This window comes from Pezoporus occidentalis, unplaced genomic scaffold (genome assembly GCF_034315485.1).
Source record: "Pezoporus occidentalis ecotype Australia unplaced genomic scaffold, CSIRO_AGI_Poc_V1 ctg48, whole genome shotgun sequence".
NCBI lineage: Eukaryota > Metazoa > Chordata > Aves > Psittaciformes > Psittacidae > Pezoporus > Pezoporus occidentalis.
The window spans coordinates 8,911,741-8,933,997 of record NW_026915813.1 but is presented as its reverse complement, the minus strand read 5'-3'; the positions used below and the strand labels follow the sequence as shown (position 1 = coordinate 8,933,997).

The window sequence follows — 22,257 nt, the reverse complement described above, 5'->3', positions numbered from 1 at the left end:
CTTGATCAGGCTGTCTGTAACAGAACCCCACAGGTCCCATCGCTGTTCTCCCTTTAACCCTGACCCGCAAACTCACTGTTGACTGCTCACCTGTCCCCAGACAGAGCTCCATACTTTCCAGCCTATCCCTAACATAAAGGGCCCCCTACTCACCTGCAGCGCCTGTCTTTCCTAAAGAGCCTGTAACCTTCCATTCCAACACTCCAGTCATAGGAGCCATCTCACCATGTTTATGCGATGCCTATTATATCATACCCCCATAGATGTGCACACATCTTTACATCACATTATACTGGGGGTCGTTATGATTTCAGTATTCAAAATTGGAAAGTAACACAAAGATATGGGTCAAAAATATCTACATATTTGGGATTTTTAGTTTGAGTTTTTTAGGTCCGTGTTTTGGGAAGTGCTTAGAATTACATAGCTTTTACATCTGCAAAACAAAACTTTTACTGGCATGCTCATTGTTCTGCAAAATGGTCACAGGATTCCTGTTAAAAACTCAGAAACAGGTGAGATCACAATAAAAATGTTCTATTCCATGGCTTAATTGTCACAAAATAATTCTATGATGGAGCCGTGTGTCAGTATCCAGCTTTAAAGTACAATGTTCTAACACTATGACACACTGTTTTCCTCTTTGATTTCACTTCAGAGAAGGTCAGAGAATTCTGTACAATGAAGAAAGTAGGGGCCTTGAGGGTACAAATCTGACTCTAAAGAAAGACTATGCACAATATAAGTGAGTAGAACTATGATTCTACGTATAACTTAATTTCAGTAATTTTCTACCTGTGAAATAAGCATTTAATGTTTTGACCCCAATGTCATTTTAATATAGTTGTGTGACATAGAATAATTTCTATTGAAGACAGAGGACAGCAATGATCCATATCTTTACAAAAGGAAATGCATTTAGGTACACAGCACTCCAGAGAAGAAGGAACTGGGGTGGGGAAGGACTGAGGGGAAGGACTTTTGAAAAAGCATAAGTGGGAGATGCACAGATGGTAAAAGTTCCCAAATGTTCTAGTCTTCTCTCTGGGCATCTTTTGCTATATAAGTGTGATAACATTTGCTAGAACGCATGATTAAGGCTTTGCAGATGGAATATAATGTAGTGGTAAGACTTGAAAGATGGAAGATTCAGACATGAAATGGATTCCATTAAAGAAATTAGGGTCAGGTCCAGAGGAGTAACACAGGTGTAATAAGAACTAAATATTGTTCTATAAACAAAACATAAATTGGCATCAGTAAGTTTACTGGGGTTAGGGTAGGCTGGAAAATCTGTGAAAGAGAAGAACTGAGTCATCCAAGGATAGCTCTGTTTTTCTCAGAGGAATATGTAACGTAAAACATACAGGCAGTTCAGAAAACTATTTAAAGCCATTTGACATACAGCCACCCTACATTCAATTAAGTATCCTAACTACTAGGCTACAGAACTGGGTAAGTTTTTCTCCCCACATTTCCTCCATCCTACACTTCCTTCAACTTAGGGCAAGTCTCATGTCCACTATGCTGTATGTCAGGTAGGAAGAAAGCACCATGAGGACAACCTGGAAATATTTTCATGTTGAGGTAAATGGAAGGAAGTCATACCAGATGAACTGATTTACTGAGGCCCAGTTTCAGAGAGTCCTACCCAACATATACACATATGATTGTATTTATATATGTGTAAATATATGTCTATTTGTCTACCTGAAAAAAGCAAGGAAATATTTGGCAAGGAGCTGCTTCTATAAACTGCTAGGGTTTTCAATAGGACATCAAAACTGTCAGATTTCTCAGGTTAGATTCATTGGCAGAAAGACTTGGAACTAGTAATTTAGGATGCTTTTGTTTTTGTTATGTATACCTTAAAAGCAGATGTACTAGCTTTTTAGAAAATAGTTTTGATTTTAATTAGCAAGAAAGATTAGATGTCGACTAACTGCCTGGAGAAGAATTGAAACATCATTACTGATCCTCAGTTATGCTGGACATTTAAGGTCTGAGACTGACAACAGTCTATGTAGTAGTGCTTTCCTATCACATAAGCACTACCATCAAAGCCACCATTCAAGGCCACTGTCACATCTGACTTACTGATTAAAAAAAAATGACCTTTGGGCCAGACTGAGGACTAGCATGCCATGAAATACTATTTTAAAAATATTTTGCTCTTCATAAAGGGAAAAGAAAGCCTCAGGTCTTGCCTTATCTTTACAACTGTAAGATTTCTGTTAGTGATTCTTCATTATATCTGATTGCAAACTGGATAGAGACAAAAATATTCTCATCTTGCATTTGTTCTATGGGACTTGAGACATATTTATGAAGAAAAAAAGCATACCTTCTAAAAAACGGGTGCATTTCCATTTTAAAGAAGGATGTCAGAGAACCAAACTCTCCTATTTGATGTACAAGTATACTGTGGCCAGAATCACGCTTGTATTCTGCTCTTGATAAAGTCTTTGTTTGACTGACTGGCTTTCTTCAGTGTTTTGTTTCCCAGAGCTGTTTATCCTTCATAAAAGTATCTATGTGCCAATTTAAGGCATTCTGAAGTCAGTTGGAAATGTAAGCGTGTATCAATCAGTTGGAAATGTAAGCGTGTATTATGGGACTTTCCTTTACTTCAGTGTGGTTAATGAATATGTTCCCATGACTTTTAAATGGACTGGTGCCTCAGCACATTTTAAAAATTACTTTATTTGAAGACATTTCCATTTATAATGGGGCTTAAATCTCATTTCCCTCAATATCTGCCCTCAGTCTTTTTTTAAGACCTCTCTGGAAAAAAATTATCTCAGCTGCTGCTCCTGCTCTTAATGCTTTCCTGCTATCTGTAAAAGCAGAAACTAACTGATGCCTTACTCTGGTACTCAGAGCCAGTATGCAGACACTGCACTATCTTCCATTCCTGGCTGAAGAGCTCTGTGCTATCATTTCATATTATCTACACACACTGCTTCTGCTTTGTGCATCTGCTAAAGTTTCACTTTAGTCTCTGTGACTTCACACTATCCCTGTAGGAACTTAGAGTGAGACTGGAAAAGATTCCCTTAATTTCAAGCTACTGCAGATCCTAATTGGGGAAAAAAAAACAAACAACAAACAAAAAACCGTCACCTGAAGTAGTAGTACAGACAGAGTTCTGGATAAGTGGAAGGACGGAAAATAGATGGGGATATAAAGAAGATGAGAAAAGAGGTGGAAGTTGTACTATTTGACTGTGTCCTTCATTTGCTGAGTCAGCAGGAGCCAAGAACTCTGCAGGGGCACACTTGCCCTTCACATTTCTCCACAGAAATCCCATCTGGCCAACCAAATTGCCAGCAATTGAGAAGCCATGCTGGAAGCTGTATCCAGCTATTCTTATTCAGTGTGAAGGTTACTGGTGGTGTAGAGGTAGTGGGAGGGAAATACGGAAAACATTACAAGACTATGCCTCTCTCATACAATAAAAGGAAGCATCAAATATGTGACCAAATCTGGGCTGTTCACTGCTGTAGTTCTGAAGCACATAAAGAATTAAATATTAGGGGAAGATTTGGCTACTACTTTAGAAAGACACAATGTCAGGCAAACTGAAAAGAAAAATCTTCATGGAGAAAAAACTGGAGGAAATTGAATAAATTTTACTATAGAATTTGTATTTTAATTTCAAAATCAAAAGCTTTTACTTGTAATCTTTTTGTCAAGTTATCTGAAGGAAATTTCTTGGATCTCTACTTGGCCTTTGCAAGGACATGTAACTTTAATCTCCATTTAAAAGGCTTAGTTAAAACAAAATGCCTTCTCTGTACCTCTTAACATGCTATGTTCAGTGCAAGTATTGAACTGAGTTATAAAACAAAGCAAAATCTATCAACACTACATAAAAGAACCTAATAATCTATGTAGGGAAAGCTCCAGAAGAATATATCATGATTTATGTGAACAATTCGTAAAAGACCAACTGCACTTCAGTCCTTCAGTTCAGTGATTCCTGGTGAGTGAGACTGCTTCTCTCACTAGAGAAATGTGCTAGCATTAAAGGTGAGGCACAGAACAAAGTATAATGCAAGGAATGTATTAAGTTAGTCTCTGTGCACAGACTGGAACTGCCATCAGTAGCAAACTGAAGGAAGGAAGATGGTCAGGTACAGCAGTGTTTAAAAAAAAAAAAAAAAAAGAAAATGGGGGGGAAAAGGACAGCACAGTAGTCCAGAAAAACCTGATACCATTATTTTGTTTCTCTGATCACAGCAAAACATCTTAGATAATCCAATATTCCTCTGTCACATCACCTTAATTTCCTGATGGCTAGTTGTACTTTGGCATCAGCATTTTGTGTCATCCTGGAGAGCTGAGGTACTCTCATATGATTAGGTCTCTCGATGGTGCTTTATTGATTAAGTCTTTGCATGACCTAAGCAGTTTACAAGGGGACCAGTTTTTAGGTTGCAGTAGAGAAGAAGTCATCATTCAAAATTGTCGGTCCTTTGTGTTTGATGTGAGGTATTAGGGTTTCAGGAGGAGAACTTAAATTTTATTTTGGAATTGACTTCATTTATTTATTTATTTGTTTTCACTGAATGAAACTTATTTTCCATAAGCCTCCCAAAGCTTTGACAACTGAGGACAAAAAAGTGTCCCAGGAGTAAATTAGCCTGTTGTTTACAAGAACACTTACCACCCCATGAGTTTTATGAATCACCAGTTCACATTCAGTAAGGCTGGATATATGTGTCACACTAGCAGTGAAGCAGAGAGCAGAACAGAAACTAATATTCTTCCCTGAAGGATAACACAATTATACTTCATTCTACTAATGAGCAGTTGAAGCTCATTATCAACTTTTTCTACTATCTTGCAACTATTAAAGTGGTACTTGGGGCAGATTTCTACTAGTCTTAGTTAATTTTAAATTTTTTCAAAGTTTTATGTAAGACTTTGTAATTTTTTTTTTTTCCTACAAAAGGTAAAGAAACAGAAAATTAGCTACATTATTCCCAGCAATGTAGAATTACTGATGAATGTTAACTCAAGATGCAGTGAATACTAAAGTGTGCTATAGATGCTGACTTGCTGCTAAAAGCAATCAGAAAAAAACAGGTCTATTAGGCTTCTTACAGAACTTGCTTTCTTATAAATTAGATTTTAATATAGGAAGGATTTTTTTTGCAACTCTTCAAAGATTATGCATTAAGAATGTATGTCTATAAAAAAAAACAAAACCAAAAACCCAAGCCAATAAACACTGCAGTTGTGATACTAATCTTACTATATTTCTGTCCAAAATTGGCAATGAATACAGATTTAGGCACATTCAGCTTGTGCAAAAAATGACTGAACAACAATGTTCTTATTCAACTAGAATCACTGTTCTTCAAATATTGAAACTGAATATACATGTTTAATTGTCTTTTGCAATACTGTGACTGTGAGACACCATGCATGTTTAAGACAGTGGTTTGATCCATTGTACTTTTGGGGTAGCTTCTGAAGTATTCAGGGCATGTCAGAATGGATGTTAACAACCATAATTAAGTTTTCTGCTGCTGCTCTCTGCCACTTTAACAAAGTGCTCTTTAACTGTAAAGATGCCTTCCTACAATCACATCTGTATCATTTCCTTGTAAAACCTTTCGTGGCAGGATGGGATCAGTAGCATGACCTTTGATTAGAGACCTTACCATGAACCAAACATTTTCTTTCTTTCCATGCCACTGGGAATTTACATACATTTCTGGTGAGTCCCTAAGAACTCAGGGAAAGCTGATGCAAACAGACAGCTGTTTTCCAAGCTTTATTACCCTCTTGCTCACCAAAGGACGGTGGGAGCAAGCTTGTTCTCCTGTAGACTTCAATTCTATTCCTAATTCGTCAACAGATGGCAGTAGAAAACTCCCTACCTATCTTCAGACCAAAGGCCTTACAAATTACCCTAGCAGTAATAGAGTAAGAAAAAACATTCAAATCATTGTTGCCTAATTTTTCTACATATATATAATGCACTATAACGTTTTCAGTGCAGTGAGAAAATCTCCTAAAGATTAATTTTATGATGAATCTGAATGACCAGAAGCAGCTGCTGTGCTTGGAATGACTCTTTCTGGTCACCTTCTATTTTTAAATGATTTTTTATTGATGTACTTTATTTTTCTGGTTGTGAAAGAGTATATTGAATATAGATATAGAAAATAATTATTATAATAATAAGGTTAGACAGGGGAAGTTCAGGTTAGATATAAGGAAGAAGCTCTTTACTGTGAGGGTGGTGAGGCACTGGTACAGGTTGCCCAAAGAAGTGGTAAATGCTCCATTCCTGGCAGTGTTCAAGGCTGGGTTGGACAGAGCCTTGGGCATAAGGCATCCCTGCCCATGGAAGGGGCATTGGAGCTGGATGATCTTGAGGTCCTTTCCAACCCAAACCATTCTATGATTCTGTGATTTGCTTTTCCTACAGGTAGATTGCTGTGATAAAAAATGAGTTCTCTGATCTCAGTAAAGACTTTTTCAAAAGTCATCATTAGAGTGACAGAGCAAGTAATTTAATAAGTTTTCTAGACATGCCTCACTAGATTTTGGTTTTTCATTAATTCCTCCCCCTTCAAATGAAGTAGATGATATAATAAGCTTAGTGAATTCTTTATATAGATTGAAAAATTAAGATGCATGAAATATGCAGTAGTTACTTATTCCACTTTTTAAAGGATGTGGATATCTTGGCATTGCCAACCAAGGAAAAAGCATTACCATAACAATTTCTGAGAGGCATTTTCTTTTGTAATCTATAATAGTGGGTGTCTGATATAGGAAACCTTGTATTATATATTTCTTTTTTAGCCTCAAGGCACATGAATTAGGCCTAGAGTTCCTGATTTCTAGTCCCATATCTTTCACTGACTTATCTTAATAATTCTTTGCACTTCACAATTTGCCAGCATGTTTCCTGTGGTGAGAGAAACTGATTTCAAAGGAGAGGAAGAAGGAGAGAAGAAATGGCTCTTTTAGGCGCTGCTGGAAGGAGTGTTCTAAACATAATGGAAATGTTTGAATCCTCTGAGCCAATGATTTAAATTGAGGTAGGTTTGACTCAAATCTTTGTCAAGAGGTGATCACTGATTTCCCTTCAATTTAATAGGTGCATTTTTTTTAGATTAGACTTCAAACACTGACAATGTGTTGCCTGTGAGAGTATGCTACTGAGTCCCAATGTTCTTGGCAAGGGAAAGTGTATGTCCTAGAAGAAGTGCAGAACATTTTGCCTCTACACACTGTTCTATGGAAATCTTGGGGGAAAGCCAGCATAGTGTCAAAACTGTAAAGACTGAAGCTTCATTTTTTTAAGCATTTTTGCTTGTTGCTTTCGTACTGTTACTTCTGGTTTGTTTTTTTTTTGATCTGGGTTGTTTTTTTCTTCTCTAGGGAAACAGTTAAACTTCCCATAGTAACATGCTTTGGTTCCATAAGCAGAAATATTTCTTGATGTGTACTCTTCCCCTGAGTTTTGCTGTCTAAGTGGTCATCCATCTGCACAGAGCTTAAGGTGCCTGAGGAAGGCTAAGGCCCTGTGTAGTCCACAAGTGGTACTTTTATAAAATTCCACCAAAAGTGTGACTTGTACGGCTGGAAGTATGATATGAGAACTTGTGGGCAGTCAAGGTCTGGCTCTGCAGTGGAGGACTCTGCGTGTACATGTATGTTTATGTGTGTATGCATTTGACTGTGGCAGTGCAGATAGGGAGACAGACCTGTTGCAAGCTTGTTCATACTGTCTATAGGTTTACTTTGGAGTAAATTACACCTATCTGAAGTTTTCCTGAGAGAAAACTAGCTGTAACAGTTCAAAAGGGAGCCCAGGAGCAAACTGGCATGCAAGCAGTGTGAACAGTCAGTGAATTGCAGAGTGAAGTGAAATGGAGTGCTAGAGTTGTTTGACATCATGCATAGGTGACTTGGGTCACACATATCTTGTCAACTCTATCTGTACAGCAGTGATGTCCTGAGGAGACATGCCTGAAACACCATTTTCATATCTTGAGTTAACTCTGCAAAGATTCCTGCACAAAGACATGCACAGCATAACTAGTTCTTATTCTTTCATGCCCATCTCCTTGTTTTTGAAGGCATTTTGGTGTCAATTTCTTTTACTTCTCATGTATTTTGTGTTCAAAATATCTTAATTTTTCCATTCCAATACATCTCTAATGCAACATAGAAAAATTAAATAACATTTTACTTCTATTGCAAATTATTGTTTCCAGCAGAAGACCTTATTTTCAAAGACCATTCTTTGTGGTCTTGTCATATATTTCAAAGTTGCTCTTGATAATTTCTGTTATCTCTATTTTTAACATGCCTGTTAATTTTTTAAATTTTTATTTTTTGCCAAAGCATCTTACTTTTGTCTAGTTCTACCCAGTTCTTAGAAAATTGTGTTTCTGTCTTTATCTTCCCCTTATCCAAATTCCTGTAAGAAATTTTATTTCAGTAAAAGTATCTTCAGTAAGAGTAGTAGATTACATCAATATTTGCCTTGTACTGTCTGATCTGTCTTTTAAAGAGAAATTGTCCTGGTTCATTTGGTAGAGACTAGACAGAAAAATAAGAGAACTTTTGAGAACATGCCATTACAAACGTTATTTCTATCTTTTTTTTTTTTTTTCTTTTTTAAACGTAAGAAAGCATATGTCTGTAATAAATTTGAAGTATTCTCTTGTTTTGGGAAGGCCTGTCATTTTGAATGCTGCTCTTTAAAATAATGTTGGAAGAATATTGTCCAGTAGTAGCTCACTAGGTATTCTTAAAAGAGAGCTCTGCTCTGATAGAACAAGACATCTAACATTTAGAAAAAGGAATAAGATCCCAAATGCAAAATTGTACTTGTTTCTTTGCTAGATGACTTTAGATGGCTTTTTATGCAGCCTGTACTGATTTTTATTTAATTGTACAAAGATGTTAAGCATTTTAAATAACTGATGTAACCGGTCATTTCCTTTTATGCATTGGGACTCCTAAAATTACCGTAGAAAATGATTTTCTGATACATTCACTTTTCTGTGTCTTTCATGTAAAGAACTGTAGTCAAGAATGGAATTATGACACCCTTCTATTGGAACATAAAACCACAGCCATCTGGTATGTATGTGTTCCATCATTTTTCCAATTTCTCTGCTACAGTCTATTTTAGTACTTGGGAGAACCTTCTTTGGTGCTTTTGTCAGAGTGAAAAATTAATGCTGAGAAGTATACAGTCTATATTAGTAAGATCTTCTTTTCCCAATCTACTCCTTGCTGAACGGTTTGGTAAGTATTTAAAATTGCTTATATTCATGGATTGTTCTACAAATATGACATTTCAAAGAATTGCTGAATTCGTCATCATTAAATTAATTAATTGAATTAATTTAATTAATTTCCCAGTAGATCTTTATAATGCAAAACAAAATCTTGCTGTCTCTCAGTTCATCTACTCAGTGTCTAGAACCATTTTTTTTAAGGGAAACACAAACAGGAAGCAATCCAGTTGATTTATGAAGAGTCATGCTATATAGCAATTGGATGTGGACAGATAGTCAACAAGGTGTCATTGTTTAAGCCCAGCCGGTAACTCAGAACCACGTAGCCGCTCGCTCGCTCCTACCCCTTCTTTGCCTCCACTCCCGGAGGGATGGGAAGGAGAATTGAAAGAATGTAACTCCCTTGGGTTGAGATAAGAACAGTCCAGTAACTAAGGTATAACACAAATCACTACTGCTACCACCAATAATAATAATGATAAGGAAAATAACAGGGGGAGTGGATACAACCTCTCACCACCTGCCAGCCGATACCCAGCCTGACTCGAGCAGTGATCTAGCTCTTCTGGGTAACAGCCCCCAGTTCTACATCCTGGGCATGACGTGCTGTGGTATGGAATACCTCTTTGGCTAGTTTGGGTGAGGTGTCCTGTCTCTGCTTCCTCCCAGCTTCCCCTCCTCCCTGGCAGGGCATGAGACTCACAAAGTCCTTGGTCAAAGTAAACACGCCATAGCAACAACTAAAAACATTGGTGTTATCAACGCTGTTCCCAGTCTGAAAGTCAAAACCACAGCACTGCACCAGCTACTAAGAAGGAGAAAAATGACTGCTACTGCTGAACCCAGGACAGAAGGCTACTATTTAGATTTTCTGTTTTCACTTTCTTTTCCTTTTTACAGAGTGAAAAGTTAACATGCAGTTCACGATTTGCTTTTATACATCAACACGACTCTCTAGTACTTGTAAATATATTTCTATTTATTCTACAAATATTTAATAGAGAAATTGCCATATTTAGTTGTTATTTGAGCATTCCAAGGGGAGGTGTGTGGTTCTACAAAGTTTTAATCAACTCTGTGCCACCTTGGCATTAGGATTGTGATGATTGCTACTGACAAGTAACAACAAATTAAAGTCTCATTTCCTGCTCTTACCAGGTGAAAATGATCTCATTCATCTTACATCTTTGTTTTCTGGAAAGGGAAGAAGTTAGAGAATGTGTCACATGCAATTAATTTTGCATATTCCTGTATTCCTTTGGCCTGAAGTCTCTATTACTCCTATGCATAAGCATCTCACTGAACTAAAAATCCAGTCCTTAGTATTTATATCCTTAGTCCTTAGTCTTTCCCAAAAACCTCTAAGTACTGCAAAGTAAGAAAGGCCAGACAAAATGAAGTCAAAAGCAGTTCAGAAAAAAAATGTATGCAAAAAGTACCAACCTCTGAATTTTCACTCAGAAATTAGCTCTATTCCATCTTCTACATGCTTTTTAGCATGTTGTAAGTATTTCCTACTTTGTGACTCTGGCCACATGAGCTATTAGTTTACTTCTATCCTGAAACGTCAGTGTTAGAAATGACCCTAATTTCTGTATTTGACATACGCAAGAGGTATATTCAAGAGATTTTTGCATCTACCATTCCTAGACAGATATCTGCTTTTCTGTAGAAATAAAGCAATGAAACATTGAAAAGAAAGTTATGGATGAGAATGCTGAGACAGTCCAAAATCTAGTGACAAAAAAAAAAAAAAAGATGTGTGTGATAGCTCATCTGTATGATATCTGCATTCTCTGTTTTCTTAACTTCCTTTGCCACTTAATAGGGTGAGGAATTTGGAATGCTGTTTAGCTACCTCTCCCTTGTCAGTTATCCCAATAAATAAGGAATTAAACTCTAGGATTAGCTATACAATAGATTATAGTTCAAAGTGTCCTTGCAGAAAACAGCAGTCAGACAAATAGAAAATTATTCTATTCTCTTGGTAACCTGTGTGTGAGGGATTGAGAGAGATGTGATAACACCCTATTAGAGAAAGTCAGTACTTTTTGAGGCAGAGAAAGAATTTTTTAAAAGATGAGAAGCTAGAGTTGATAAGGCTTTTTTTGAACACAGAACCTGTTAAAATAAACTAAAATAAGTGGCTGATAATCATTCATGTGGCCTTCAGTATTGTGCAGTGCTGGTAACTGTAGAATCATCTGGCAGTCTCTATAGTTAGGAGTATGTAAATATTTTCGTTACAAGCAACATTTGTAAGACATGAAGGTTTTAGCTATTTCAAACTGTCTAAGTAGAGCCTTTTTTAGAGATGTAATAACCACCATGAGAGCTTAACTTCTTGATCACCCTACAAAATCCATGAAGTCATTCAGGTCTGAACTGGAAATGTACCTCAGCACGCAGTTCTATGAATTGCCACCAAAAAAAAAAATTCAGCTACTAGGGAGGACAGGAGGGAAATATTTTTTTTTAGTGCCAAAATAGAAAGGGCAGTATTGCTTTCATTTATTCTCTTTTCTGTTTAGGATTTTTTTGTTCTGCATATACCTACTGCTAAATAATTTCAGTACCAATTCCATAACACCATACTAGATCACCAACTGGTCAGCCTTAATGCCTTTGAGGCAAACCAGCTCAGCAAGTCTGGCAAGTTATTTAAATTTCATGTCAGTCAGAGGCCTTATAAGGGTAAGTGAAACTGCCATTTTCTGATACCAATGGCAGTGGGTAAGCCTCTTGAGATTGCTTGAAGGATTTGTCAACAATGTAGTTCCTCAAACAGTAAAAAAAAAAGACTAATCTTTCACAGAAATTCCATAGGTGAATTAAATAAGATCAACATTTTGCTTGTAGTTCACAGTGTTACACATCTGTACATCTATAGCAATACTAGCAATTGTTGTTTTAGTATTAAAACATAAAAACTCTCATACTGAGTGAGATTAATCATCCACCTAGTGCAGTCTTTATTTCCACTCCTGTGCTAGTCTCCCCCTTTTTTCTTCTGGCAGCTTCTCTCCTTTTCCTTCTGGCAGCTTTATCACAGATACTGATATAATTGTAGAATTCATAATGTGCTTCAGCAAATTATTGTGACTTTTATTTTCTGTCTTTTGTCAATATTTAAGAATTTCTCTTACTAAATCAATAACCTTAAGTCTAAAGAGGTAATTATAATATCTGGAACCACTGTATTAAATAATCAGGATGATGTTTAACTAACATTAAGACTTTATTTAGCTGTAAGGGTTACTACACCGAAGTTCTGTTTTCAGTTTTCAGAATACTGTTTTTCATGTACTTTTGTGTTTGCTTCTATGCAAGACACATACTGTATTTTGCAATCAAAAGAATAAAAGAAAATCAAAGAAAAGCCCACCTTCATGTGGTTAAAAAAATACTACACATATCACCTACTGCATTTCTGATTGACAGTTTTTGAAACTAAGATTGACAACATGTAGGATGTAATGAGTGGGAAGATGACTGAAGTGTTCAGCTTATAAAAGAGAGGTCTGCCTTCACAATAGCACTAGAAGTTGTTACAGTCATATGTTAGTGCATTTAAAGAAGAACACAATAAACTGTATCTGTGTAAAAGACCACCAAATGATGTAAATGTCTGCTTTTTAAATTATGATTTGTATTTATGGATCCCCGTATTCACAGATTTGCTTTCTTATGGCAGTGCTCTCCTATTGATATTTTTCATAACTTAATAGACAGCAGGGGAAAGACAGTAATGGCCAGTGAACAGACAGCAATTTGAGACTATGTTCAAACTATGAAGCAAAAAATAGTTAATGAGTGAGAGTTTCCGAGATCTAGTGAAAAGGACCAGCTCCTTTCCACACTGGTTAGAGATAGCCAGCCTTGCATAAGTTTACTAGATCCACACTGCATAGTACTTGCCTCTGTGTTTCAGCTAAACCCTTAAAGTGCTGAGAGATAGTCTCTATTTTACAGGTCTAGGGATTTGGACAGATTTTTTTTTCCTTCTCCTCCCAAATTTAAGTGTCTGAACTAATGTCAAAACTATGTTGGAACTTCCTAGAATATCATTGTATATTAAGAAAAATCAGAGGATCGTATTTTGGAAGTTTTGAGGTATGACATGAGAATATGTGAGGTGCAACTGGGTGAGAATAGTATAGAAGGACTGTATATGGAGGGAAAACTGGCAGAAAACTGAGTTTTATCTGCATAGACTTCTGGGATCATTTAATGAAACAAATTGTCTCCAAAAGCCTGCTCAGGCTTTCTCTTGAAGAGAGATATTTGAAACAGTCTAAAGCATAACTAGGAAAAAAATTACCAGTTAAGCAGGCATAGAGCAACCTTCTTCTTTTATTTATTAGGACAGATGGAACTGCAGATACCAGGAGCCAGGAGTGGGTTCTTACCCCACTGTGCAAAGATTAAATTAGGATTAACTCGTAGGTTAACAACAATGATAATTAACAAGCCTAAAAAAAGTTGCATCATGACTCAAAGCCACAGAGTTTTGTGTTCTCACACTTCTTTCCCACTCTCTTTTCCAGGTAGGGAAATATACCAGTATATATCAGCCTTTTATTTAGAGCAGATGACTGTGTCACTACTCAGCCCATACACTGGAGACCTTTATGCCATTTACAGTCAGCTTTCCAGTTGATCATTCTCCATCCACCTTTAAAGAGGGTTAATACATGGTCCTATAGAGGGTTCTTGCTTCTAATCTTGATAACAGTTACATAGGCAGCAAATTTAGGCAGCATGAATGCTAAACAGCTTCAATTTCTGGTGTGGGCACAAAGCCAGGATCACAATCTGGCTCTTCAAGACTTGACACATTCACAGAACACTGTAATACAGTATTGTTTATTTATAGAAATTTGGACCTGTTTGAACTTTCCTTCTTTTATATCACAGGATAAAAGCTGAAGACATTTCTGTAATCTATAAGACATGATGTGTCTTTCTCCAAACTCCTGCAATAATTAGTGTCCATATGAGTCTAAACCATTAAGATTCCTATGTTAAGGAAATACTGATTATTATCTCACTTTTTTTTCTATTTCATAGAGTCATAGAATGGTTTGGGTTGGAAGGAACGTTAAAGATCATCCTGTTCCAACCTACATGCCATGGGCAGGGTCATCTTTCACAAGACCAGGTTGTTCAAAGCACCATCTGACCTGACCTTGAACCCTTCCAGAGATGGAGCAGCCACAGCTTCTCTGGGCAACCTGTTCTGGTGTCTCACCAGCCTCATAGTGAAGAATTTTTTCCTAATATCTAATCTAATCTAATTCTTCCCTCTGCTATCTTAAGCCATTGCCCTTTGTCCTGTCCCTACATGCCCCTGTAAAAATCTCCAGATTTCTTGTAGGTCCCCTTTAGGCTTTAGAGGCTGCTCTAAGGTCTCCCTGGGGCCTTCTCTTTTCCAGGCTGAACAAGCTCAATTATCTCAGCCTTTCTGCGTAGCTGAGGTGCTTCCAGTTTTCTGATCATCTTTGTGGCCCTCCTCTGGACTTGCTCTAACAGGTGCATGCACATACTTCTGGTGTTGGGGGCCCCAGAGCTGAACACAGTACTGCAGGTGGAGTCTGTGTCCCTGAATTTATAGACATTAACACAGCAAGTGGAGTAAAATCAGACAGAGGGTATAATAAAAATACTAAATAGTATTTGTGCCTATTTAGTGTGACATTGTTTCTTGGTAATTTGAGGATTAATTTCCCATATGTAACAGAAATTTTATTGGAACAATTGTCCTGACACTTTTTAGAATCTTGACACATGGTGAGCCCCAAGCTGTGGGAGTGATTTCCACACATTACATAAGGCTGAAATGTGATGCCTCAGTATTGCACAGGACTTTAAAAGCCATATTTTGCATATGCATATTGGGTTTTAAAGTATGGTTAAATAGTCGTTTGAAAAAATTCTGAATAACAATTGTGTGATGTGCATCCCAGTAAAGTTTGTAGGCAGTGTATAGTGTTTCTGTATTTGTCACAATGAAATATATTCCTAAAACAAGCTTGCTAGCTTCCATTTCTGGAATAAACATGCTGGGTTAGGAAGCATGGTTTTAAACCCTCTTTCTGTCTTGTTTGACTAGGATTAAATTTGACAAGGTATTCAGGCATTGGGGCAAGTAGACAACAAAGGAAGACATGAGCTGTGACTGTTTTTTTGTCACCTTCCTCAAGAGGAGTCATTGTAATGTCTAGTGGAACCACAGCAGAAAGGGTGATTCTACCTGCAAGGCACCATCCAGTAATATTTGCAATACCACAGCATAACTTTAATGGGGATAAGTGACTTTGAAACTTTCACATGTTGCTGCATTGAGTGCAGCAGCAGAAATAAGTTGCAGGGAAGAAACCCTTCACATCTTTTACTCCCTAAACAGCAATTCAGGGAAAAGTGCTTTGGTACTTACTTATCTCTGAATAAAGGCCTTTTGTGAAAAAAATTCTTTTCCTTTGCCAAATTTATCTGTTGGTCTAATGAACAATATTGCTCTGCTCTGTAGCTTTTGCCCTCTTGTTCCTCCCCTTTAGATACTGCAGACACCAGAGAAAGAAAGAGGAGAAAGGTTATTTCCCTTACTTTCTTATCCTTATGCATACAGGTAAGAATCATATAACCTCAGTTTATCACAAGTATTCTCAATTATTTCCATAAATCCTTTTTCTGAAGTATGAAAGGTGTATTTATGTCTTTTCATACTAGCAAATGTTAATGAAGAGATAGAATGTGTAAATACTAATGTCACTACTCACAGAAAAGTCAAATCCTTAAAATTAATACCAGTTCACTTTGTTGTGTGGCAATGCAGGAAACAAGGGGACACATGAAACCATTTTCCTCTAAGCAAACTACTTATGTTTCTCACTTGCCTAAGAACAGGCAGACACAGAAAGATAACCTTTTTAGCTCAGAGCAAAATAAACTGTAAAATAGAAGTGGGGAAGAAGCTGATCATGATGGACTCAGCCTGATCCCATTTCTCCTTTGGAATGCTGCTGTGTACAGACAAGTTTGGATCTTTAACTTGTACTTTAATCCTAGATTTATTACAAAATGTTACATGCTACGTCCAAAGCAATCTCCTGAAAAGCAGTGTATTGACTTCCAGACATCTTTACATATTTGGAGGAGGGGGAGGGCGTTTGTCAGATGTGTGCTAACAAGTACTGGAAATTTATACCTTAGCTGGGAACAGGCTGGATTACATCATTTTTCACTTTCTGCCATTCTAGCATTTGTGAATTTTTAACCAGGTGAATAATTTTTGCAAAGGGAGAATACTACTGATAATCACAGTTGGATGAAGTCGATCAAAACACATTTTCAACCATGTATTGATCTTTGCAAGTTAATGCTTAAGGAATATTAGGATATGCATGCATTTGGTGACTTTGGAGAATGTGTCCATATATCAGTGCAGTCACCCCTCATACACACTCAGAAATGTTGTAAAATTATGGCAGTTTTAAAAATTATTACTCAGGTACATCTTGAGCAAGAATGCCTTTTAGCATATTTATAATATATGTTTTATACCTTTAAATTTTTTACATTCATTTTGTCAGCTAACTCAATGAAATGTGCTTGAGGACTGTGTTCTATTTTCCACTGTCTTGTGCATTAGCGCTATTTTTTAATCAAATAAAAGATGAAAGAATTAGAAAAATTCAGTCATAGTAGAGTCATAGGCAGATGAAAAAGTAGCTATCCCAAATCCACTAAAATATGCATAAAATCATTCTCTTTTTTCCTAGGGCTGCATTATTCCTCCTTTTGTCATTGTGTACCTAACTTTCATTATATGGTATGATTTAGTACTTAGTATGATTTAGTTTGACTTAGTATATGGTATAATTATGGTATGGTTTGATCTGAAAGATAACATAATCTCTTGCTTCAAGTTACTTTCTTGGATCCAAAAATACCAGGGAGTTTTTACAGTGAGTTTCTGAATGGTGTTGGTTCTACCGGATTCTTACCAAGGGGACCTGAAGTCCTACCTAATTTCTAAACAGCTGTTCCGTATGTGTGTGTCCTTTTACAGCCCAGCATAAGATTAGCTGACATATTGAATGCTTGCACATATTTTAAAGGTACTTATTTTGCAGATATAATTATCTATTTCATACTTGCATAACTAAACAGGCACCCAGGTCTACAAGGGCATTCTGAAAAAACAGCCATAATTCTGATCATTTAGTCTGTCGTGCTGCTCGGACACTTCACAGTCACATACTGCTTTTAGCACTTGTCAGAGAAACCTGAAAGTTTTCTTTATAGATTTTAGTCATCTTCAGGTAGAAAAAAAATCTTATCTTCAAAATTCTGGAAAGCCACCTTTTCATTTCTGCTGAACTGTGAAGAAATATTGTACTGCAAGAAAGAGAAGGTATTTGACTCCGAATGGTTAAACAGTGTCATATAGGAAGGTCTACTCTCAACAAATAGTTCTTCCCCCCCTCCCTCCCCAGCCAATGGTGGCCTAATATAAAACAAATATGTATTACAATAAAGAGTATTTGGACTTCCTTTTTCTTTTTTTCAGTTTTAATCATTTCCTGACAAGAGTCTAGCTCCATCTTATTCTACTCCGTCCTCAGGGATTTTACATTTCTGGCTACACAAAAAAAAAAAAAAAAAAAGGAAGAACCAAACCAAAAAACCCATAAGTTTAAGTGACAGGCTTCTTTCCTTTTCAGCTCTTTCAGTATTTTCTTAACATGTAAGTTTAATTCCCTTGCAGCTGAAGCATGCACAGAACCCACCTCTCCAAATTTCTAGGAAAGAGCTCTAACATAATGTATTAAGCAAAAGGTTAAAAACTGCCACTGCTCTATCTCCTTTAAAAAAGCCACCCTTTCATATCTATCTCAGAATGAGATGAGACAAATTAGGTCCTGAGCAGAAAGAATAGCCTAATAGAAAAAGGTAGCTGCCTAACTTAAATATAGTGAATCACATTGTTGAGATTTTTTTGACCTTAATATGGTGTGATGGGGATTTGCAGAAATGACACCCATCCTTCATTGATAAAATAGGAAATTTAAACCCTCTTCTTTTCTGAGAGCTGAATGTTTCCTCACCCCTCCCACAATGACAGCCTCCTAGAATTTAGATCTATCAGTTTAAAGCAATTTTCCAGCCTCTTTTTACATTTTCTTGGTTCTTCCTTTATTCCCTTTCAAATGTAATTTGAGTCTGAAGTTTGAGAACAATGATCCTTTCAACTTTCATGTCCATAGGATAAAGCCTTTAATGACAGCATAGCAGTTCATTTCTTAATTTTCTTTAGAAGGTCAAGAAATATTTCAGTAACAAGGGTTACACCAGATATTTTTCTGATGTTTCGTGACATCTCTGTTTTTTTTAAAAACAAAGAGTAGTTAGTGCAGCTATCTGTCTTTCATTTGAAAATCAAAACTAGTTCTTACCTGGGAGAAGGAAAACGTAGTATTTTCTAAAACTTATCTATATCCATGCTTAAAATACCTTAAAGATTAGAAGAAAACACTTAGCTTTTGAAGAAATAACCTATGCTATTTAAGTGCATTTTAATAGACAAAAGTACCATTGACTAGGTCAAATGTTGGTAAAAGTTCCATGAAATTTGGATAATTTTCCCCTCACCAGTGAGTATTACTCAGCACTAATCTGTAGTGTGCAAAGGAAAATTGCTCCAACATTTCTAATTGCCAGTTCTCTAAAGAGCAGGAAAGAAAAAGGATGTAATTTGTGCCATTATTTTCTTCTTAGCATAAGAAAAAAATCATGATCTGGGTTAAAGCTGAAGTCTAGGCTTTCCTTCTCTGTTTTATATCCTCTAGTGACTTCTTGCTATTCTGCTTCATGTATAAGTGTAAAAAAACGTCTTATATTCAAGTACACCCACCTGCATGGGTGATATATACACACTGAACAATTTCATAGGGAATTAAGTTTTTTCCTTTGTTTCTCTTCTTTAAATATTAATCAGTTCATCTTTTATAAGTAGAATATATAACTGCTCTCTCAATGTTGAAAAGTATTACATTTTTTGTCTAAAGGTATACACTTTCAAAATAAGTATGTCCCTTGAACCAGTTATAGAAGGCTGCTTTCTTCAAAGTAGCTGGCTACCTTTTCTCTTTGTTATGAACAAGCTGCTTTCAATGAATTGTACATATGTCCTGTTTTCTGCTTTTCAGCATTGCCAGCCCTAGACAATTTCTTTCTTCTTTCAGACATCTTAAAATTCAATGAGACCTGTATTTGTGGCTTGAGTTTTGGATCTTGAATCACATGCTAACATGCTTATAGTATGAGAAAGATTACTGTTTGACTTTTTAAAAAGACAAAAGGAATTTGCCGTGTTCAATTGATTTTCAGCAGACTCAGAAGATAGCATCTTGTTTATCTGATTAGGTGCATGAAAAGCTTTCCAAAATAAGTGAATATCACCTAAGCAGTATTCTTCATAATCTTAAATCAAGAAATAATAGCACATTTCTTTACAGATGGCAGGACAGACAGCTGAACGGTACTGATTCTACTGTGATGTTATCCCTTTTTAGGTTATTATCTTCAGCAACAGCTTTTGCTGTTTTATTAGCTTCAATTTAAAATATAGGTGCTTCTAATGTTCTTTCAAAGCCTCTGCTAATAATAACAGGTAAAGTGAATTTGGGGTTTAGTACAACTAGTTCTTGTTACTTGAACAACCATTCTCTAGGAGGTGCAAATTAAAATGAGAACTAGAAATGATGTTCAAAATGTACTATTTTTTTTGTTTAATAGTAGTGTAACTACAGGATAAACCTGTTCATACCATTGCATTTTCATCGACTATACCATTATTTATATAAGAAAAGATGACAGTGAACACAGAAGAAGAAAGATGTTAATTTAGGGAGACACACTGTCTTTAAATGTGATTAAAAAAAAAAACAACCTTCAGTACAAAGCAGGTGTATGTGTGGCTAGTTTGTTTGGCAGCTTTTCATAGCCATAGGAAATACCCTGACCAGGCCAACTGTCCGATGTTCATACTACCATCATTTAGCAGGGTACCTCTTACTTTTTTCAGCTCCAACAGATCCTATACTATGTGGTATTCTCTGAGTCTTTCTACTTAGAAAAGACTGACTATCGCAGCATCCCTTATGCTTTGGGGCTGAGTGACCATCTATGGGGTTTTTAGTGATTTCCACAATTTTATTTAAGCAGAAAATGTCAGACACCACTCCATTTATTCTCTACTGAAGAAATATAATATGGATTAGCTTAGGTCATAAGTTTTTACCTTCAAATGGCTCATATCTCATATTTAAAAATAAGGCTGCATGATATCATTTCCAGATTGAATGTATAAAAAATGAAGAAAAAAGTGCAGATATTTCCTTAGAATACTAGAATTATACTTTTTTCTCTGATGTAGGATTTAATTTCTTTTTTTCCCCTAGGAAAATTATTTAAACAAATTTGTTTTAATAACAGTATATCTGGAGATCTTGAAGACTGAACTGTTGAGGACTTCCAGCTAGAACCAAAATGAGATCTGTTCTGAACATCTGAAGTACCAGGTAATACAAGACACTCTGAAATTCATGTAATGAGTGTCAGATTTGATTATTCTAAATTTAGAAATACTTCTTCAAATTTATGTTTCTTTTCCCTACCTGACAAGTATCCCTGACTTTCCATTGTCTCACAGTGGTGTGAAATTATACTGAAATATATTTGTGAAACATTCAATTAATTCAGAAAAGCCAATATGTAAATAAATAATTCCCCCTTAAGAAAAAATAAAATAATTAAATAAAAATACTTGGCAAATAAATCCAATTGAGATATACAAGTGAGCTCTATTCATTTTGTATATTGAAGAATCTTCCTGTTCAACTTGTTCCAGTCTCTGTTCCCTGCTGTTTCTATTTTTCCTCTGTTGCAGTTTCCAGTCAGACCAGTATAATTCTGTACTAGGTCTGGCTGGAATGGAGTCAACTTCCTTTGTAGCATCCCATATGGTGCTGTGTTTTACATTTCTGACCAAAACTGTGTTGATAATATACCAGTGTTTTAGCAATTGCTGAGTGGTGCTTGCATAATATCAGGGACTTTGTTTTCTCACTCTGCTCCCACAGGGACTGGGCTGAGAGTGGGCAAGATGTTGGGAGAGGACAAAACTGGGAGAGCTGACCCCAGCTGACCAAAGATATATTCCATGCCATATGATGCTATGCTCAGCAATAAAACTAGCGGGCAGGGGAGTAATTTCTCCAAGGTAGCCATTGCTTGGAGACTGATTTCTCTCAAGGTAGGCATTGCTTGGGCACTGGTCTGTTTGTTGGAGGTGGTAAGTGACTCTTTGTACCACTTGTTCCTTTGGGATTTTTTTTCCTTTATTTTCTTCACTTATTAAATTGTTTTTATTGTGACCTATGAATTTATCCTCATCTTTTTCTCCCTTCTGATTCTGTTCCGCATCCTGATTGGGTGGGAGAGTGAGAGACTGAGTGAGGGCTTTACTGTTGGCCAGGGTCAATCCACCATGAATTTTTAGTTGATTGTTTCTGTCTTTGCTTCCACTAATAGTTCTGGAAGACTTTGTAGAATCCGATGTCTTCTTCAGGCTAAATGCCCTACGTATTTGAATCAAAGGAGTGAATATTTCATAATTTCTTTTTACCAGTGATGTAGATTGTAACTCAAGTACAGGAGAAGCAGATTCTCCTCTTTTAATTCAAGCACTGGGGCTTAACCCAGAGCAGCAGGGAGCAGGAAAAATCCCCCTGTTCTATCCTGCCTCTGAGCTGGATGTTCATTTCCTGCATATTTTGGTGTATGCAGAGTCTGATCACACTTGAAGCTGTGATAGAAATATGTTTATTGAGGGAAAAAAATAACCAGAAGCTTATTAGGTAAACACTATCAAGTGCTCAGCAGCATGAACAGTAATTCTTTCTTATTATGA

At 36.5% G+C, this 22,257-nt stretch overlaps 1 long non-coding RNA gene across 2 annotated transcripts in view; it reads left to right on the top strand.

Moving 5' to 3' along the window:
• LOC134172931 (uncharacterized) overlaps positions 1-21,417 on the top strand; it is a 34,864-nt gene extending 13,447 nt beyond the window's left edge. For both annotated transcript variants that reach the window (XR_009968065.1, XR_009968066.1), the window contains exons 3-4: positions 15,839-15,909; positions 20,781-21,417. This is a non-coding gene — a long non-coding RNA (uncharacterized LOC134172931). The remainder of the gene's footprint in view (positions 1-15,838; positions 15,910-20,780) is intronic.
• The last annotated feature ends 840 nt before the right edge of the window (positions 21,418-22,257 follow it).